General features: G+C 34.5%; 1 pseudogene; it reads left to right on the top strand.

Moving 5' to 3' along the window:
* The first annotated feature begins 4,699 nt into the window (after positions 1–4,699).
* Positions 4,700–22,637, top strand: part of LOC149568699 (immune-associated nucleotide-binding protein 9-like) — a 163,962-nt pseudogene continuing 146,024 nt past the window's right edge.

The raw sequence follows: 22,637 nt of genomic DNA, 5'->3' as shown, positions 1-22,637 counted from the left end.
CTAGAATTCCATTCAAGAATTTAGATTGTACATCTATTTGATATAATTAAAAACCTTTATGTGCCACATATGCAAGTAAAGTCCTAACACCTTCTAATATTTCAATAGGGGAAAAAGTTCCACCATAGTCAATACCTTCTTGTTAGGAATAACCTTTGAAAACTAAGCTTTCTTTGTTTCTTGAAACTTCTCCATCTTCATTTAGCTGATTTTTGAAAACCCACTTTGTGCCAATCACATTCTTATTCTTGGGTCTAGGAACAAGAGTCTAAGGCTTATTCCTTTCTATCTACTCTATCTCTTCATTCATTACTTCAATCCAACTTTCATTATCCAAAGAATCTTTAACATTTCTAGGTTCAAATTCAGTAGGCAAACATGTACCTTAAATTTTTTTTCCTTGTCATTGTACCATCTGATTTGTCTCCAATGAACTACTAAGGTGCATGATGCCTCTTGAAATATTTTGCTAATATAGGTACTTTGGATTTAGAACTTGTCTCACATAACTCAACATGATCTTCTAAATCAAGCTCAGGTCCTACTGTCTATGACTCAAGTCCTTCTGGTCACTCAAGTTGCATTGGTTGCAACTCGATAGGTTTTGACTACCAATTGGGTCCTTTAGACTATGACTCAAGTTGCACTAGTTACAACTTGATTGTTTCTAGAGATTTTGGGGACTTAGGAGGTGAAGCTTCTTGATTTCCATTTAGACTAGGAAAATTATCAAGTTCCTAACACAAAAACCTTCTGTAATCCTTAGGTTATTTTTTGTTTTCTTCTTGACTCTTTTCTATAAACTCATCAATCGTTACATGTGCAAGTTCTATGATCTTCTGAGTGGATAGATTCAAACACTTATGTACTTTACTTTTGCAAGACTATCCTAGGAATATGCCTTCATCACTTTTGGCATCAAATTTACCTTTCCTAGACTCCTTCAAGATATAAGATATCCTACCAAATACCTTCAAGTAATTTACATTGGGTTTATAGCCAGACCATAGTTTGTAAGGTGTTTGATTTGAGTCTTTCTTCAGCTGTACTTTTTTTAAGGTATGAGCTACTATACTGATTACTTCCTTCCAATATTTGACTACAACATTCTTTTCTATCATCACTGTTCTTGCACAATCTATGATAAATTTGTTTCTTCTTTTTGCTATACAATTCCGTTGGAGTGTACTAGGGGCTGATACTTGTCTTTTGATTCCTTTCTCAATGCAAAATTCAATGAATTTATTTGATATGAATTTACCTCCTCTATTTGACCTTAGACATTTTAATTTCTTTCCTATCTCTTTCTCAACTCTAGCTAGATACCACCTAAACTTTTGAAAGGCTTCTGACTTATCTTTTAAATACATTACAGTCATCATTCTAGAATAGTCATCAAAAAATAAAATGAAATACTTATCTCCATTGTTTCTCTATATGCCAATAGGTCCACAAAGGTCTATGTGAACAACTCTAGGATTTCTTCTGAATGATAGGTTGTTCTTTTGAAACTAGCCTTTCCCATCTTTCCAATTTGACAATTTTTGCATAGACTCATATCGGGTTTACTCAAACTAGGAATACCTCTTAATATTTTGTTTTCTCTTATCTTTACTAGGTTATCAAAGTTCACATGACATAACCTTTTATTCCAAAACCAACTTTTTTCTACTTGAGCAATGAAACATGAACTTTCACTAAGATCTAGGTAGAATAAGTTAACTTTTGTTTGATTACCAGACCCAACTATATTTCCTTTACCATCTAGTAGCTTGGCCTTCCCATTCATGAATTATACCTTGAATCCAATGTTATTAAATGTGCCACACTTAATAGATTAAGCTTCATTCCTTGAACCTAGTAGGCTTTGTCACATCTGAGTTCATTGGTTAGTAAAATACAACCTTTTCCTTTTATGCAACAAGGTTCATTATTACCAAATCTAACATTTCCACCATCATAGTGTTCCATATGTTCAAACATTGATTTCTCACCAGTCATATAGAGAGAACAACCATGATCAATAATCCATGTATGATTCTTACTCACATGAGAAATAAGTTCCATTTTATTTGACTCATCATCCGATTCATCTTTTACAACTATATAGACCATTTCATCATTGTCACTGCTATTATAATCTTTGGCCATGAAACAATATTTCTTACATCTATTCTTGTAGTCCTTGTAGCTTTTCAAATCCTTCTTTCTTTTGAGCTTACTACTTTTCTTTTCATCTTTTCCTTCTTTGTTTCGACACCTTGCAACAATGTGACCAACTTCTTCACATGAAAAACAAATTAGAGGAATTTTACCTTTGTCCTTTCCTCTGCCTTTGGGATATTTCCTTGTGAGTAGGGCTTCAATAAGTTCAAGATCACTATCAGAACTTTCTTCCTCTCCTTCACTTTTTTAGCTTTTGATTTTCCACCTTTCTTCTTGAGTGAAAGCTTGGCTTCAAATGCAAAATCAATGATTTTGGAACTAGGGACATAGTTATCATAGTTATCCAACTCAAAAGCTATCAATCTTCCCACTAGAGCATCCACATTTATTTTATTGCTTAGATCACATCTCAATCTCTTGAATAACATATACTCTAATTACATAGATACGAAGAAGGGTTTTGAGTACCTTACTTAAACCTGTTTTACCATCAGTGTCTCCTCCAAAGGCTTTGATTACACTTACACTTTCTTTGATTTACTAAACATATTTTTTAATTTTTTCATCCTCTCTCATTTTCATCTAATCAAACTAGCCTCTAAGACTTTCTACTTTGGCTCTCCTTACATTGTCATCACCTCCATGGATATCCTTTAGTTTAGTCCACATTTAATGAGCAGTAGTGTAGCCTTTGACCTCATCAAATTCAACATAGTTAAGAGAAGAAGCAATATCAATCATCATTATGTTATGATTTTTCTTTTAAGTAATTTCTTCAACTATCAATGTTCTAGTAGGAGCCTTCTATTGATTATTCAAATATTTTATCATTGATAGTTTCCAAATGCAACCTCATAAGTTCCTACCATGTTGCAAAGTTCTCTCTGTTCAACCCAAAAATTTCTCTTCTATAAAACATCTTAGTCTTTATCTTAGGTCCTTGAAATCTTCTCCGCAAGCACCAAAAACTCTGATACTAATTGTTGGAAATATAAGAGGAGTAACTTAGAGGGGAGGGGTGAACCAGTTACCAAAAAACAAGAATCCCATATTGCCTATATGTCAACAAAAATCAAAACATAAGCTCTGTTAAATTGATTTCAAATGTAACTCAACAAATATATAGGCACTCAATTTACACTAGAAAATGTTGTAACTCAGTAAGCACTAAAATTATATCTGTTACTTGAAAAATACTAAATATATAGATCTTTAAGATGTTAACTATGATTAACCTTAATTAACTTAGTTTCACACACATAAAGTCAATAGCATAAACATAGGACACACCAAGGTTTAACGTGGAAATCCAATTTGAAAAAAACCACCAATTGCAACTAGTTATTGTTTTTCACTCTTATGACGTGATCCCTATTAAGAGCCAAACCTGTTAAAGTTTACAAACTAAAATGTTAGGTGTGACCCTATTAAAAGATTTAATCACCCTATTAGAAATGGCCTTGTTAGAGGTCTTCAAGAAACTTCAATTAGAAATGCCACCTAGTTAAAGGATTTACAAATAGCTACTAAGCTAACTCTATTAAGATAAATTGTAGTTGTCATGCCCAAACTACGAGGGCAAAAACACACAAAATTTTTGAATAATAAGTAATAATTAAGCATGCTCTAAGTTGAAATGATAGATAAAAGTTTTAGTATAGGTTCTCTACATTAACCTTAACTAATCAACTGATTAATTGAAAGTATCTAATCAACATCAACTAAAAAATCTCTTAGACAATTATCGATTGACAAACTTAATTGATATAGGAAAGTCACTCTAAGAAAATAATTAACTAAAATCAAAACTGAATATACATATATCTAAAATTTATTAACTTAAACATTCCAACTATTTTAACGTAAAAATCAACTATCATAAACTTACTAATTTTAAATTTAATCCACTAACAACTAAATAAATTCTAACTAATTAAGAATTTTAAAGCTTCCTAAAAATAATTAAACAATCAAAACAAATCTAAAAACCTAAACTATCTAAATCTGATATCTATACTTAAATAAATTAAAACTAACTTCCCTTAAATTCATTCGAATAATCAAAACAAGAACTCATTAAAAGACATATTGCATCTACCCATACCCCTATATAAACTATACTTAATTTAATACTAATAAAATAACTTAACTAAATAACTTAATATTTAAGAGGAAAGCAAATATCTTTTAACAAATAACAATTAATCAACAAAGTTAAAAACTTTAAAAACTTAAAAGAAAATCAAAACTAAATCTAAAACATGCTAGCAACTAAGTCAATAATTAACTTTAAACATTTAAACAAAATTTATAACAACTTTTTAATAACCACTTACTAACTAAAGTTAACATAACTAACTAACATATACTAAACTTTACTAAAACTAAACTAATCTAACTAACCTCTACTAATCCCCTATCATTCTAACTTAGTTAAAACATTTAATAAAACATAACTAAATTAATTCAAACAGACAAACCTACATCCTAAACCCCTAAGACCCTACACCCTACCCCAACCCCCACTAACCCCATGCGCTTCCCAAGCGCTGCGCTTGGGACAGCGCACTGCCCAAGTGGAGGGGGTAGGGTACAGACCAAGCCTACCATAAAAAGGTGGCGTCCAAGCCAAGGTGAAAGGAATTAAACTAAAACAAATGTTAATGTCCTTCCTTTAAACAATGCAAGAGGGGTAATAACCATGGAGGTAACAGGGTGACCTCACCCATATGATTCAAAAAAAGAAGCAACATAAACATTTTTAAACTGCCTTTATAAACTGACGTGCATGGAGAGAAGACATGCATTGATGAAATAAAGTTATAGAGGTAAGAAAGATATTTAGAAGATATGCAATATAGCTTTTTTTTTTTTGAAATTTTAATTGTTATTTTAAACATTTACATCTATATTTTATTTCTATTACTATTTTTTTAATCTAAAAAATAATAATAATTTACAATAAAGAAAAAAGGATATTTATGGAATCACTTTGATTCTCTGTTACCAAAGGTCATTCAATTTGTTTCACTCATACAAATTCCAGAGACTTATTTGGCTCTAGGATAAATTTTTTTTTTTTTGTCTTATTTCTCTAAGTGTGAAATTGCAAGCAAAAGTAATATTTTTTTTAAAGGTGTATAATTGAATAGATTTAAAACATTGATACCATAATTAGTTGATCTCTTAAATGACTTAAATTGGAAAAATTTGACCTTTGTCATCATTTCTTTTTAAGGAAAATCTATAAGGACTTGATACAACCATAATATACCAAGAATTTGAATTATTCGTTTTGTTCAATAATGCAATAATTGTTTGATTCTAGTAATCATGAAAATTGAATCTACATACATGATCATAATTTTTGTTTCAACATATAAGAAAAGTTGAATTTTTGCCAAATTAAATCAACAACAATTCCATCCTATATTGATATGCATCCATCCAATTTTAAAATTTACGATTAAATCACATGACAAGCAATTATAATTAACACCAATTTTATTGGCCAACCTGATTCAAAGGCTCAGCCGGGAAAGAATCAGGAAGAAAACCCGGCTTCATTGCCAATCCAACAAAGTTTTGAGATTCAATTTACATAGGATTCAATCTTGAATTACAACACTTAAATGAAATTTCCTTCATGACCCTCAACAAGGGTTCCATATCCAATTCTGCAACACATTTCTAGAACCATGGAGGGAACAAAATCTGATCGGGTGACAACCAAGCATAAACAAGAGACAATCAACATACAAACTCATACATGGTTTACACAATAGGATTCACAATGAATCAAAACTAGGGAAAGGTGGATTCTTCCAACCAGGAGAAGTCAAGCACACAACCAAACAGATGCCCAATCGGGGCTATATACCAAGAACTTCTATTCTTCCATTTCAAGATACCATAATCATACAAGGTTTGTGCTGACAGGTAGGGGCCCATAACACCCTACCCTTTCTCCCTCTTCTCATCCTGAGAAGAGACTCTACACTGGTTGGAGTCCGACTAAACAGACCTTTTCCCAAAATTGGCCACTTCTGCCCTCTCCAAGGGTGAGTAATACCAAAACACCTATGCAAGAAAAACTCAAAAATTTCAAACATAAACATGAAAAGAAATCATCCAAAATAACATAGTTTTCAAATCTTCCCAACATACCCACAAACATACAAATATTCAAACAACAACAAGGTAGCATAAGCATGAAACAAGAATGAAATCTAAACAAGGGAGATGAGAATTCCTACTTTCACAAAGAGGTAATGGCAATGAACAAGTTGAGTAGAGTTTCCCTTTCCTTGCTTCAACCTTCAGGAACTCCTCTCTAAATGCAGAGATTGGGTAATAACCTCCACAAGTCCAAGAAGGGCCTCTAAATAAGCCTCAAACTCAACCACCAAAAGGGGCAATAACTATTTCCACCTACTAGAAATTCTAGAAACTCCTAACTCAACCTACACTATGGTTAAATCCTAAGTGGAGATGAGGTAATGAAACTCATGGTAACCACTTGCAATTTTCGCACAAAGGTAAAATGAGACTTTTTGAGTGATCTCCAAAGTCAACAAAAGGGGCTTAGGGGTTGGAAAAGACCCCCAACCCATACCCATACCCCTTGGGTATAATTATTTCATGTTTTAAAGCCTTAGGAATAGGTTTAGAGCCACGCAAAGGCTAGGAAATAATTAGGACCAACTAACAACTCTTAACAAGCAGATTAAGCACTAATTTGGATTAGGGATGACTAACCTCGATTAAGAACTCAATTAGCAAACTGACACTAACTTAAACCAACTTGGGTCCAAATGTTGCACAACTAACCCTAACTAGCACGCTAAAGGGCACAAACAATTCACGAGTGTCAAGCGACAGTAAAAGAACATAGTTATGAACATTTACATTCACTAAACATAGAAAGATACATACATACATCTCACAATACAATACTTGAATTACGAACAACAAAGTTTCCAAAATTAGCACATAGAGATCAGTTCTGTTCTTCCGTCGGTTTCCTCGGCTAAAATTATCTGCACACTCATTGCACACATCAGTTGTCTCAAAAATCACATGCACATATATACGTAGCAAAAACTCACATAAATTGAAACATACATCAATAAGGGTTTCTTTCATCCTACTTAATTCTTAACCAATTAAAATATCCTGAACCAAAATATCAATCCTACATTACTGATTTCATCAACATACATATATATGAAGCATTAAATGATAATCATCAAATATATCTGAAAATAACATCACACAACATGAAATAATAAAGTATGTTCTAAGTATCAGATAATGTCTCGACATCTCGAGTCGTGAGTATCAAAATGATAAAGTAACAACTAAGGCTACGAAGGGTCGGGGCGAGGCCTCACATTAGTTCATTGCTACAATGGTTAAAGAGTAAAAATGATATGACCTAATTGCTGATGCAAAATTATCTTTGCTGATTTTAGATCTCAATTCTGGCTTGAATACTTGATCCTTCTTGATTGAATGTATCTTTGAAGATCCACAAGGGTATTCTACTTATCCTTCTAATTCACTTCCTCTAGGCATCCTTTTTTATTCACACACTTATTTACATTCAATCCTCAACTTGACCTTATACTTATACCTTATGCATTGTCAAGTTAGCTTGAATACAACTTATAATAATAATTATTCATCTCCTTAATCGGCTAAAACCATAAAAAAAAATCTATTTAACTCAATAAGCCAAGTCAATAAAATCTTTTATTAGCCGACCCTTCTTGGTAGACACTAAGTAAAATAGATTTTCCTTCGTTAACCAAGTGAGCTTGGTTAACACTGGTTTTCATGCCAACTTTCTTTGTCTCCTAAGTGAGATCGATAGACATTGACTTCTATGAATTCTCTTTGGCAATCGAGTGAGCTCAATTAACACTTGTTACCTTCCAACTTTCCTTTGTCTCCCAAGTGAACTTAGTAGACACTATCTTCTATTTTTTGCATACACAAGAATGCTTGAAAGATAGAGAGAACTGTCTTCATCACCCAAATGAGCTTAGTAGACACTGATTGGTGAATGTATGAAATTTTTTGTAATGTACAAGGTATGCTCATATACCACTGACGAAGGTACGCTTTGATACCATTGACAAAGGTACGCTCGAATACCACTAACAAAGGGCCACACCACCCTTACCAACTCATAACCAAGAATGCAACAATATGAAGACAATTTTATTATACATGAAAATCCAATAGTAATTACAATAACATTTTTGCAAGATCTCTCAAGATCCAACCCAAACCCAAGCTAGTCTAGATCCACACTTTGGTAGAAACTTTCGAGATCTCAACTTGTGCTCGCAAGCCACCAAGCAACCTCCTTGTTTCTAAACTGCAGTCACTAGCTCTTATCCAACCTTATCCAAGATCTAAGTGTAAACTGCCTCACATTCGGTGCTCTGTCTACACACTCACAACTCCACAATAATCCTGTTGTAAACTGCCTCACATTCGACGCTCTATCCACAGACTCAGGAAAACTCACTCTTCACTTTCTCCTTCTCTTTCACACCTTGAAGCCTTCCAAGATTTTCAAGCTTCCACTACTCAAGTTTCTCCTTCTCAAGCTTCTCCTCCTCAAGCTTCCACTTCTCAAGCTACTCCTTGAGCTTCTACTCCTGAAGCTTGACTAGAAATGCTCATATGCCTTGCTTAAATAGGCATTTACCACCCAATGCATGACTTATCCACAAGCTTCTAGAATTCCTCCACAACTTCCTAGAATTCTACCCACTCACCTTGATAAATGGAATGACAACCATTTATTTTTTTATTTTTTTCTATTATGCTACCTATGCACCTCAAAAATAAAAATCCTCTTTTCTTTTCTTTTCTCCTTTTCCCTTTTTCTATTTTTTATTATTTCTCCTCTAATTTTCATCACTTTCTCTCTCCTCCACAAATTTTTTTTTTTCAATTTTTTTTTTTTTCCCAATAATTTTCCATCCAAGATGCTCCTACATCAGACTCCCCCGGTAGATAGAAAAGTGTGTCCCACACTTTGATGCCAAAAAAAAAATCTACCACCATCTTCATCTTCACTAAAGGTTTCCACCTCAACGGGGACAACAAAACCACCATGCAAATCTTCTACATTTACATTACTCTATCAAACACCAGAATCTCAACTATCCAATTAGCATGCTCAATCCCAGGAACAAACTGAACATAATTCTTCATTACCGAACTCCCATTCACATCAACAACTAATGAATCCATACCAGAAATAACAAGCTCCACATCAGCATCAACATGTAGATCTCTATCAACACATTCCACACTCACAACATCAGCAACCTCATTGCTCACAACAAGAAGCTCTGCAACATACAAGTCACCACCAACAAAAACTGGATCATCCACAACCAAGTGCTCCACAATCTCCATGTCAGACTCAACCAACTGATCATGAAAACCAACATCTGTCCCAACATCAACAACATTAGGAATATCTTCAGCAACAACCTCTAGTTGCTCTACAGGTTCTGCATCAGGCTCCACAAACTGATCAGCAAAACCATCCTCTTCCACCTTGACCTTCTTAGCTTTAGCATCCAACCGAGCAAACATCTTAGAAAAATTCCTCTCCACTATATCATGGATTTTCGCAATCATCTTAGGGTCCAATCCTCTTGGAGCCATCTCCCAAGATCTTCGTAAAGCCTCTGCAACAAATCCTTCCCATGCTCCTTGTGACAACCAAATTGTTTGCAAGTCAGATTGCAACCTGCCACCTCGCACGAACAATCGGGAACCACATCACAAGTCTAGGACAACATATTTGCAATCCACAAGCTCTGATAAACTTTGCCCAACCAAGGTCCTGGTACAAACTGCCTCACACTTCGGCGATCTGCTTGCACACTCAGGATCTCCTGCTCTGATACCACTAACAAAGGTACGCTCTGATACCATTGACAAAGGTACGCTTGAATACCACTGACAAAGGGCCACACCACCCTTACCAACTCATAACCAAGAATGCAACAATATGAAGACAATTTTATTATACTTGAAAATCCTTAAATCACCCACAAGATGATATGATAGATATGACTTCTTCAAAAAGAAGTTTACAAATTCTTCAACATAAGAGAAATCCCAAATAAGAGTCTTCACACCAAGAGCTTCACCAAGAATTTCTACTTTAAGAGCTACACCTTTAGAGCTTTCACACCTTGAAGTCTTCACAACTTCTAGCTTCTACTTCTCAAGATTCTACTCCTCGAGCTTCTCCTTGGTCCTCCACAATTTTGTTTAATTTTTTTTTTGTCCTTCGTTGTCCTGGTTCATTCTCACCACTTAGTAGGACTCTTTCATTTACCAAGGTCTCTCCTCTTTCTACATCCTCTGAATGTGAACTTCATCATGGTAACTCCCAATTTTGAATTTTACTAAACATTGTTCACTTACCAGGACCTTATGATCATCTTTTACCCAAGAAATCTGATAGGGTTGGGGATGTTTCTCCCTCTTGAGCTTTAGCTTAGAGACCATCTCTTCTGATACCAAGTTATCAGTGCTACCACCATCAATGATCACGTCACAAAATTTATCCTCAAACTTGCATCTGGTATGAAACAAACTCCTTCGTTGTCCTGGTTCATTCTCACCACTTAGTAGGACTCTTTCATTTACCAAGGTCTCTCCTCTTTCTGCATCCTCTGAATGTGAACTTCATCATGGTAACTCCCAATTTTGAATTTTACTAAACATTGTTCACTTAACAAGACCTTATGATCATCTTTTACCCAAGAAATCTGATAGGGTTGGGGATGTTTCTCCCTCTTGAGCTTTAGCTTAGAGACCATCTCTTCTGATACCAGGTTATCAGTGCTATGACCATCAATGATCACGCCACAACATTTATCCTCACACTTGCATCTGGTACGAAACAAACTCCTTCGTTGTCTTGGTTCATTCTCACCACTTAGTAGGACTCTTTCATTTACCAGAGCGTATCTACATTAGTGGTATCAGAGCAGGAGTTACTGAGTGTACAAGCAGATCGCCAAAGTGTGAGGCAGTTTGTACCAGGACCTTGGTCGGGTGAACTTTATCAGAGCAGGAGATCCGTAGTGTACAAACAGATCGTCGAAGTGTGAGGCAGTTTGTACCAGGACCTTGGTTGGGTGAAGTTTATCAAAGCAGGAGTTCCTAAGTGTACAAGCAGATCGCCAAAGAGTGAGGCAATTTGCACCAGGACCTTGGGAGGACATGCAAATTGATTAATAGATGCAGAGATGGAAGACTGAACTTGTTGAGGCATGATTGTGGAGAGCTTGTGGATTGCAAATCTGTGGTCCTAGACTTATGATGTGGTTCCTAATTGTTCATGTAAGGTGGCAGGTTGCGATCTGACTTGCAAACAATTTGAAGTTGTCACAAAGAGTGTGGGAAGGATTTGTTGCAGTGGGTTTACAAAGATCTTGGGAGATGGCTCCAAGAGGATTGGACCCTAAGATGATTGCAAAAATTCGTGATATATTGGAGAGGAATTTTTCTAAGATGATTTCTCGGTTGGATGCTAGATTGGCTGATCAAGCTAAGAAGGTCAAGGTGGAAGGGGATGGTTTTGCTAATCAGTTTGTGGAGCCTGATGCAGAACCTACAGAGCAACTAGAGGTTGTCGCTAAAGATATTCCTAATGTTGTTGATGTTGGGACAGATGTTGGTTTTCATGATCAATTGGTTGAGTCTAACGTTGATATTGTGGAGCACTCGGTTGTGGATGATCTAGTTGATGTTGGTGGTGACTTATTTGTTGCAGAGCACTTGATCGTGGATGATCCAATTGTTGGAGATGAGTTATGTATTGCAAAGCATCTTGTTGTGAGTAGTGAGGTTTCTGGTGTTGAGAGTTTGGCATGTATTGATGGTGATCTACAAGTTGGTGCTAATATGGAGTTTTTTGTTGCTGATGTGGGGTTTATTGCTATGGGTGTGAAATCACTAGTTGCTGATGTGGATGAGAGTTTTCTATTGAAGCATTATTTTTAGTTTGTTCTTGGGAATGAGCATGTTGATTGGATGGTTAAGATGCTGATGTGGAGGATTTGCATGGTGGTTTTGTTATCCCTATTGAGGTGGAAGCCCTTGGTGAAGATGAAGATGGTGGTAGATCTTTCTTTTGGCATCAAAGTGTGGGACACACTTTTCTATCTACTGGGGGAGTCTGATGCAAGAGCATCTTGCATGGGAAAATTATTGGGAAAAAATAAAAAATTTGAAAAAATAAAAAATAAAAAAATTTGTGGAGGAGAGAGAAAGTGATGAAAATTAGAGGAAAATTTTTTTTTTTTAAAAAAAAGGGGGAAAAATGAGAAAAGAAAGAAAAAGAGGATTTCTATTTTCGAGGTGCATAGGTGGCATAATAGAAAAAATAAAAAAATAAATGGTTGTCATTTCATTTATCAAGGTGTGTGGGTAGAATTCTAGAAAGTTATGAATATTGTAGAAAGTTGTGGATATTGTAGAAGGTTGTGGAAGTTGTAGAAGGTTGTGGAGGAATTCTAGAAGCTTGTGGATAAGTCATGCATGGGGTGGTAAGTGCTTATTTAAGCAAGGCATATGAGCATTTCTAATAAAGCTCAAGGAGAAGCTTGAGAAGGAAAAGCTCAAGAAGGTGAAGCTTGGAAAGCTTGGAAGGCTTCAAGGTGTGAAAGAGAAAGAGGAAGTGAAGAGTGAGTTTTCCTGAGTCTATGGACAGATCGCCGAATGTGAGGCAGTTTACAGCAGGATTGTGATGGAGTTGTGAGTGTAGACAGAGCGCCAAATGTGAGGCAGTTTACACTTGGATCTTGGATAAGGTTGGAGAAGAGCTAGTGGCTGTGGTTTAGAAACAAGAAGGTTTCTTGGTGGCTTGCAAACACAAGTTGAGATCTTGGAGGTTTCTACCAGAGTGTGGATTTGGACTAGCTTGGGTTTGGATTGGATCTTGAGAGATCTTGTAGAAATGTTATTGTAATTGCTATTGGATTGTCAAGTATAATAAAATTGCTTGGGAAGTATTTTGTCATCTCTTTGTTTCCTTATTGTTGCATTCTTGGTTGTGAGTTGGTAAGGGTGGTGTGGCCCTTCGTCAGTGGTATCAGAGTGTACCTTCATTAGTGGTATCAGAGCGTATCTATATTAGTGGTCTGGTGACGGGCACGCCACCCGTACCAACTCACAACCAAAAAAAATAATATGGAGATAGAGAGAGATGACAAAATGCTTCATAAAAATTCTATTAATACTTGAAATTCATTAGAAGAGATTACATTTGAAGAGCTTACAATTCAAGAACTTCTATTTCTCGAACTTCCTTTAGAAGAGCTTCCATTTCTTGAACTTGATTACAAATGATAATAGGCCTTTCTTAAATAGGCACTTACCACCCAAGGCATGATTTATCCACAACATTCTAGAATCTCCACAACCTTCTACAATATCTACAACCTTCTGAATTTCCACCTAAATACAACTAAGCACCACTATGTGGCCCAATTAGAAAATTACATTTCTTTTGTGGATCACAACAAATATTAAATGCATGATTTAAGGAACTTTCTTCAAACTTCTAAGATGCCACCAACACACCTCGATTAATGGAATAACAACTATTTTTATTATTTTTCTATTTATGCCACCTATGCATCTTGAAAATAGAAATTCCTCTTTTCTCCTTTTTCCCTTATTTTATTTTTAAATTATTTTTCCTTCTATTTTCGTCACTTTCTCTCTCCTCCACAATTTTTTTTCTTTTTTTTTTACTATTTTTTTTCTTTTTCTTTTTTTTTCTAATAATTTAATTTTCCCATGCAAGATGCTCCTGCATCAGACTCCCTTGGTAGATAGAAAAGTGTGCCCCACACTTTGATGTCAAAAGAAAGATATAGAACCATCTTCATCTTCACCACAAGCTTCTACCTCAATAGGGACAAGAAAACCAACATGCAAATCTTCCACATTTTATTTTTGTTTGCTGATGCATGATGCTCCTGCATCCGAATCCCATGGTAGGAAAATTTTTGTGAAAATGGATTCACAAAATGAAGTAGCCACTGTTGACATTTCTTTTTTTCTCTTCCTCCAACACATAGCTGGAACAAGTATCCGATGCCGATATATTTCCTTCTTTCTTCTTTTCCAACACCTAGTCGGAACAAGTGTTTGTTGCTGAAATTTCTCCTTTTTAATGAACTTTATCCAAGTATAACTCTCATCCTCATCCAATCTTGTTGAATTAATCACACCTATAATCAACCTGGCAACACCATACCAATCTTTCTTTGCATACCACACATGACTAACAAAATCCTCATGCAAACCATCATCAATATCTTTTAAACTCATATCAAACACAACATCCCATGATTCATAAGAATTTACTGTTTGACATATTCATCTTTGCTTGCCTCTTTCATGTTGTCAACAATGCATGTAACTACTCCACTCGCTTGATCTCCAACGAAGGTACTATACTTTTCCTCCATTGATGCAATCTTCAAATCATCTTGATCTATTTTAGGTTCATAAATCTTGCCATCTTCATGCTCTTCCTCTTCTCTTTCAACTTCTTCAACTTTAGGTTCACAAATAATTTCCTCTTCATCCGCTTGCTCTTCCACTGGATCATCTTCCTTTTTTGCATCCAAATAATTATCAATGTCTCTTTTCTGGTAATGTGCTCTTTGTTTCCACAACTCTGCTTCTAATCCATTCACTTGCTTCTGCAAATCAACTAGCAATGCCTCTTGATTTCTTGCCCTAATTTTCTCAAGTCGAGGGATCCTTAGAATCCATCCAATCACAAAAGTCATTTTCTTCTTTCTCTTCTCCATAATCAAGTCTTTAGAAGACAAATCTAGTGCAACACAAGAACCTTGTGCAAACTGCCTCACAGTCGGCGATCTGTATACACAATCAAGAACTTCTTCACAAACTTCTCCCAACTCAAGGTCCTGGTGCAAACAACCTCACGTTCGGCGATCTATCCGCACTCTCAGGAACTCCTGCTCTGATACCACTGATGGAGGTACACTCTGCTACTACTAACAAAGATATGCTCTGATACCACTGATGAAGGGCACACCACCCGTACCAACTCACAAACAAAAATGCAACAAGATGGAGACAAGAGATGACAAAATGCTTCATAAAGCATCCATTAATACTTGAAATTCATTAAAATATTTTCCAAATGAAAGGACTTCAAATTCTTACAATATAAGAGAGATTGCTCACTAAGAGCTTCTACAAGAAGAGGCTATCCTTCAAGAGATTACATTAGAAGAGCTTCTACAAGAAATTACATTTGAAGAGCTTGATTACAAATGAACATAAGCCTTCTTTAAATAGGCACTTACTACCCAATACATGATTTATCCATAACATTCTAGAATATCCACAACTTTCTATAATTTACACCTAAATAAAACTAAGCACCACCATGTGGCCCAATTAGAAAAATACCTTTCCTTTATGAATCACAACAAATATTAAATGCATGATTGAAGGAACTTTCCACAAACTTCTAAGATGCCACCAACACACCTTGATTAATGGAAGGACACTATTTTAAAATTTTTTTTCCTATTTACGCTACCGATGCACCTTGAAAATAGAAATTCCCCTTTTCTCCTTTTTCCCTTATTTTATTTTTAAATTATTTTTTCTTCTATTTTTGTCACTTTCTCTCTCCTCCACAATTTTTTTTTTTTTTTAAACTTTTTTTTCTTTCTTTTTTTTTTCTAATAATTTAATTTTCCCATGCAAGATGCTCCTGCATCACAAAGATAATATACAATTGATCAATTATTTTCAATAGACACATACTAGGAACTCAACACATACTAGGAACTCGACACATAGTAGGAACTTGATACATACTAGCTATTGCAAATTGGCCAACATTATGAACTCAATAGCAATAGAGAAACATGAAGACATGCAAGATAGCTATGTAACCTAGGATTATCCTACATCAATTTATGCTTGGCACAATCAATAGAGTTTAATATTACAAAAGAGAAGATGACTGAATAGTTGATGAAAACCATAGCAAGGTTGTATGAAAAGCCCTCCACTTCAAACAAGGTATTTCTTAGGAAGTGTTTATTTAATATAAACATTGTAGAAAGTGGATTTGTTGCAAATTATTTAAATGAGTTTAATATGGTTACTAGTTAGTTATCTTCTATAACTATTAATTTTGACGAAGAAATTGGGGCTCTCTTGATTTTGTGTTCTTTTTCCTGAAAGATGGAATGACTTGGTAATGACTATGAGTAATTCTATTTCTAGATCTAATACCATAAAATTTGACGATGTGATTGGTGTTATTTTGAGTGAGGAAAAGAATAGGAAAACCTTAGGTGGATCTACATCAAGAAGCACTTCAAATGCATAAAGCAGAGGTAGAACAACAGAAAGAGGACATAATTCTAGAAATCATTGGAAATCAAGAGGAAAATCAAAGGGAAAGAGGTCCCAATCTAGAGAACCAAGAGAATTCTGGTATTATGGAAATCTAGGACATAAGAAGAAAGATTTTTAGACTCAAAAGAAAAATGAAGAAGACAAACAAGAAGGGAAAAAGGATGAAAATATGGTAGGTAATAAATCCAAAGAGTATGCTTTACTTCTTTCTTTAGAAAGTGTTGATGATTCATGGGTTTTAGATTTAGGGGCTTCATTTCATGCTACTTCCCTATTGGTACCCTTATAGACCTAGTAATTAAACTTTAGTATAGGGTCTCAATCCTCTTCAAACTAAGTTCAAAGCAGTGAACAAAATGGTTCAATTTTCTATAGCAAGTTTAATGGTTTATTTTGACTCATCTTGCTTCTTTTGGTTTGAGGCAGTTCACCCTATAGGTACAGATTGTTCAGGGGTACAAACCAGATTTTAGAAGTTTAATAGTTTGCATGATTCAAAATTTAGAAGCATGTGGATTTAGGAGTTTGATGAGTTAGAGGGATGAAACAAGTTCAAATTCAAGGTCAAAAGCCTAGTGTTATAGTTAGTTTGATGATTTTGAAGTTATAGGGATTCATGAGATTGACTCAGTTTGGATAAATATGCCTATGTAGATCTTGTCCAATTTGGACTACTTCATAGATGTATTCCTCCCATCAAGGTCAAGAGGTCTAAGGCTCATATATATAAAAGGTTGACCTTGTGATCATTCAAGTTGAAGTGAGGATAATGGTTTCACTAAGATGTGGACTTGGCAAAGATATTTGTAGTCCTACTAACCAAACTAAGTAGCATTCAACAGATCTAAAGATATCAATATGCTCTGGGTTAATTGGTGAGTAAAGCCTTGATATTAGTTATGTCATGAAATGATGTAGTTAGGAAATATGTGAAAAGGACATAAATAACTAATCAATGATTATCTATTGAATCACATACATCTCATAAAAGGGCTTATGGGAGTGATTGGTCACCCACAAGTAGTTACACATGTTGTCTTTGGAATAGAGAAGCCACGTGCAACTCCAAGCATTCTCACATTTCACTAAGACAAATGGGTAGCTTGAGTTCAATTCATTTTATCCGATTTCCCTCCTATGGTAGCCAATGGTTAGAATAATGCAATATCGAACGCAGATCTGAATGATTAAAGAAAATTCTAGCAGCAGTGGATTTTCTCTGGAATGAATCCTAGAAAATACTTTAATTGTGCAGAAATAATGAATGATGGCTCTAATTTTGATTTGGAAACTCTAAGCCCAAAATGCTCATGGTATGTGATAAAGTATTAAAATATAACTGGCAAAGTGACACGTTGGGTAAAATGCCTTGGGTTAGCTAGAAGTGCATAAAATGGCAGCGTTTGGGCACATGTGGCAATTGTTTGATAGAATGCCCCAGTGTTAGAAAGCCCCAATTTAAAAAACATGGGAATCATTGAAAACATGTATTTGGTGTCAAATCAGGTTCTCTTCACAAAGTGGCCGAAAGTTTTGAAATCGTATGCAAAGGATACACATAAAGTGTTTGATAATATGCTTGATCATTTTAGAATGTTCATGTGCCCTCAAGGGGATCAATCTTCAATCACTTCAAAGAGAGAGTGTTTGTGAGAAGTTTGGTAAAATACTCATCAAAGTTCTAAGTCACAAGCATATATAAAAAAGGGGCATAGGTATTCAAATAGTTAAAGCCACACCCATATCTTCATCCAAGAACTCAAAAGCATCATATGTGCAGCAGATGTAGAAATTGCCACATTTGAAGGGATATCTCATGCCATGATAAGGACTTGCTGCATGAGGATTGCTTACTCCCATATATTTGCATAGAGAATGTCTAAGATATGCTTTCTAAAATGCCTACCTCGAGCATGAGACTCTTTTTCAGAAATATGTTTGAAGGAGAGTGTTGATACTGCACAATCCGGGTTAATCACATTCACACTCATGAGTAATGGAAAGGGATTTCTTTAATAGATTTAAAGGGATACTTTAAATCATATATTAACAAGGAAAGAGGGCATCAAGAAAGATGTTCCAACATGAGAATTCAGATTGCTCCCATAATTATGAAATTTGATTGGATCCAATAGACAAAAAACATGTTGAATTTTGTAAGGGACCAACTTGTCAAAATTATCATAGATTATCGCACAAAAACTTCAACTTGGCATGATTTCAATGACATTTTAGAGGATGACTATGTGAACCTACTGGTGAAGTATTATAATGCCGCCTGTCATGGTATTTACATTGAAAGTAAGGAAGACTATTTTAATGCAAATAAGCATCGGGCTTATATTCACTATCTGTTTGTTAATGAGAACAATAGCATTTGAGAAAGAGCATTCACATGTGCTCTAAGTGTATGATTCTAAAGGTAGGGTCTCTTTAAAGAATAATACATATGTTGACATGGAAAAATGATATGTGTAGATGAAAACCACAGGTGTCTTAATCTCTATATCAATTACAAATACTATGATGGCCAAAGTAGTACTCACCACATGTCATCAAGTAAGAAAAATACAGAACCTCCAAATCTCCATCACTTGTTGGTGAATTAAAATGTTTTTAATTAATCATTAATCTGCAGTAAGGAAACAAAATCGTCGGATCTTCTCAAGTGTTATATTAAAATATCATATTAGAAAACTCACATTGGATTGGCTTGGGATGCATTTTGTAAAAGTTTTTCTAAAAAATTTGGGAACATCAAGAATCAATTGTTATAACTGAAAAAACAACCTATTGGGAAAGATAAATAGATCAAAAAAAAGCTAAAAGTGAGTTTTCAGTCTTTGACTTTCGGGGAGGGGGAGAGGCCAGACTTTGCGCTATAAAAAAGAGAGTCAGGAATAGAAGAAAGAGAATAGAGGGATTGTATTTTTCTATAGATTTTGTGCTACAAGAGGATGAGGATATATATATATATATAGTTTGAATTAATGATCTGTGTGTGTTAAGGGGTAGTTTTTTCTTTTTTCTATTGATTTTAGAAGAAGAGAATTTTAGTATACAAGAACTTTGGGTTTGTGTATTAGCTTTCTGGTTAATGTTAATCTTTGAGTTAGCTTAATTATCTCTAAATGTAGTTTTGATGCATACAGTTATTGCCATGATTATTATTAAGACTTTGGGCTTTGTTATTTGTGTGTTTGGATAGAACAATTCATTTTTCTTTCTACATTTATTCTTTAATGTAATGATCGAGTAAATGAGCTTTGTATCATTTTCTTATTGTTTTCTTTTAGTTAATCAATTTCTTTACATCTATGTCATGTTTACGAGTGGATGTTTGTCTACCTTTTGTGCTTTTTGGTTAAAAGCATCCATATTTTTATTTCTATAAATTCATTGTAAATTATACATGGGGAGCTAATACCTAGATAAAATCAGAGGGTGCTTATACTTTTCAATGGCGAAGTGATCAAACTATTAGTGCATATTTAGTCTTCCTATCTAGGCTTTTTCGGGTTAATTTGTATGAATTTCTTTGGAGGACAATCTGTTCACTAACATTTTCATAGAGGTTATTTTCTTGATTATGTCTAAGGGGATTTTGGGGTAATTTATTTAGTGGATAATGAACCTTGTTAGATTGTTGGAAAGGAAAAAATTAAGATTAAGTTGTAGAATGAGAATCATTGGCTACTTCAAGAGGTAAGACATGTTCCAAGGATGAGTAGGAATTTAATTTTAGTAGGGCAATTGGGTGATGATGGTCACATAGTTTAATTGTTTCATAGAAAAATGAATGTTTAGGAATAGTAGCTACAATTAAGTAGGGAGAACAGATAGTTGTTGTAGATTATACTACAATACTATGGAACAACATACTTGGGAACATGAGTGAGAAAAGTATGAAATTACTTCATTCAAAAAAAAACTTACCAGGCCTGAAATGTGTCAATATAGATTTTTGTCAAAGTTGTGTGTATGGAAAACAAAAGAAAGTGAGTTTTGTGAAGAGTGGGAAGGAAAAGAAAAATGAGGAATTAGAGCTTGTGCATATAGATGTTCATGTATCCTACCTTGGTGGCTCTCATTATTATGTTACATTTACTGATGATGCAACTAGAAAAGTATGTGTTTATTTCTTGAGACATAAATCTGATGTATTTATAATTTTAAGAAATAGAAATGCTTGGTTGAAAATGAGATTGGTAAAAGATTAAAATATCTCAGATCTAATAATGGTGGTGAGAATTGTAGTAAAGAATTTGAAGATTATTGTTTCTCTAATGGTATTCATAGGCATAAAAATATTCCAATGAATCCATAGGAAAAATGAGTGGCTAAAAAAATGAATAGGAAAATAATGGAGTGTAGAAGGAGCATGAGGTTGCATGCTAGAGTTCCCTTAAAAATGTGGGTAGAGGCTGTACCAATACTATTGTATATTTGATCTTGATAGAGGTTCCTCTACTCCTTTGGACCATGGTATTCCAAATGAAGCATGGACTAGTAAGGTGGTGTTTCTCAAAACCTTTGGTTGTGAAGAATTCACACATATAGATTCTTAAAATAAAACCAAGATGAAAACTAAATCAAAGAAATGTGTTTTTGTTGGATATGGAATTGATCAATTTGGTTATAGGCTTTAGGATTTTGAAAATTATAAAATTGTAAGAAGTAGGGATGTCATATTCAATGAAAAAGTGTTGTACAAAGATCTATTGCAACAACATGAGAAGAAATAAAATGATTATGTCTAGTGTTCGATGATACTCCAAAAGATAATGTTCTAACAGTCCCTCATGCTTTGCAACAACCACAACAACAAATATCACACAACCTATTGAATGTCAGGCTATCAACAAGGATCAGTAGACCTCCAAAAAGATTTTCTCCCTCTTTGTAATCTATTTTATTAACATATGCTAGTGAACTTAAATGTTATGATGAACTTGTGTAGGTGGATATAAAGATTCAGTGGGAGTTTGCAATGACAGAAGAAATGGACTCCTTGCTAAAAAATTAGACTTGGAATTTATTAAAGTTGCTTGTAGGTAAAAGGGATTAACAAAATAAATGGGTTTACAAGTTGAAAGAAGAGAATGGAGGTAAGAAAAGATCTAAGTCCTGGTTAGTGGTGAAAGGATTTGCATAGAAAAGGGCATTGATTTTGATGAGACATTTTCTTCCATTGTTAAAATGACTTCTATTCATACTATTTTAAGTATTGTGACTACTAAAAATTTGTATTTGGAGTATCTTGATGTTAAAAAAATCTTTCTTTACGGTGATTTGGATGAAGAGATATATATGACACTATCACATGGGTTTGAGGTCAAAGGTAAGGAGAAATTAGTGTGCAGATTGAAGAAAAGTTTACATGGATTGAAGTAACCACATGGACAATGATATTTTTAATTTGAAAATTTTACACATGAGAATGGCTACACTCGGTGTCATTTTGACCATTGTATTTATCTTAAGAGGTGAGATGATGAAAAATACATTATTTTATGTTTATATGTTGATGATATGCTTGGAGGTTGGTCTAACATGGATCATATTAAGGGGTTAAAAGAACAATTTGCAAATTCATTTTGTATGAATGACTTCGGGGAAACAAAAAAATCATTGATATGAAAATTTGTAGAGATTGGAGGCATAGAAAATTGACATTATCTTAGGCTAATTATATTGAGAAGGTGTTGTAATGTTTCTCTATGGAGAATGCTAAAGCTGTTAGCAAACCTTTACTTGATCATTTAAAATTGACTAAGGAGATGTGTCCAAATACACTAGAAGATGAGGCTAAGATGTTCAAGGTATCTTATGCTTTATTTGTAGGAATTTTAATGTATGCTATGGTATGTACTAAGTCAAATATTGCACATGTAGTGGGAATTGTTAGCAGGTATATGAGTCATCCATGGATTGAGCATTGGAATGAAATTAACTAGATTCTAAAAAATTTGTGAGGAACATCTAGTAAGTGTTTA

The sequence above is a fragment of the Cupressus sempervirens genome, chromosome 3, assembly GCF_028749045.1.
Source record: "Cupressus sempervirens isolate cs-2001-9-10 chromosome 3, ASM2874904v1, whole genome shotgun sequence".
Lineage (NCBI taxonomy): Eukaryota > Viridiplantae > Streptophyta > Pinopsida > Cupressales > Cupressaceae > Cupressus > Cupressus sempervirens.
The sequence above is the reverse complement of the archived record's forward strand: the minus strand, read 5'-3'. Positions and strand labels throughout refer to the sequence as shown.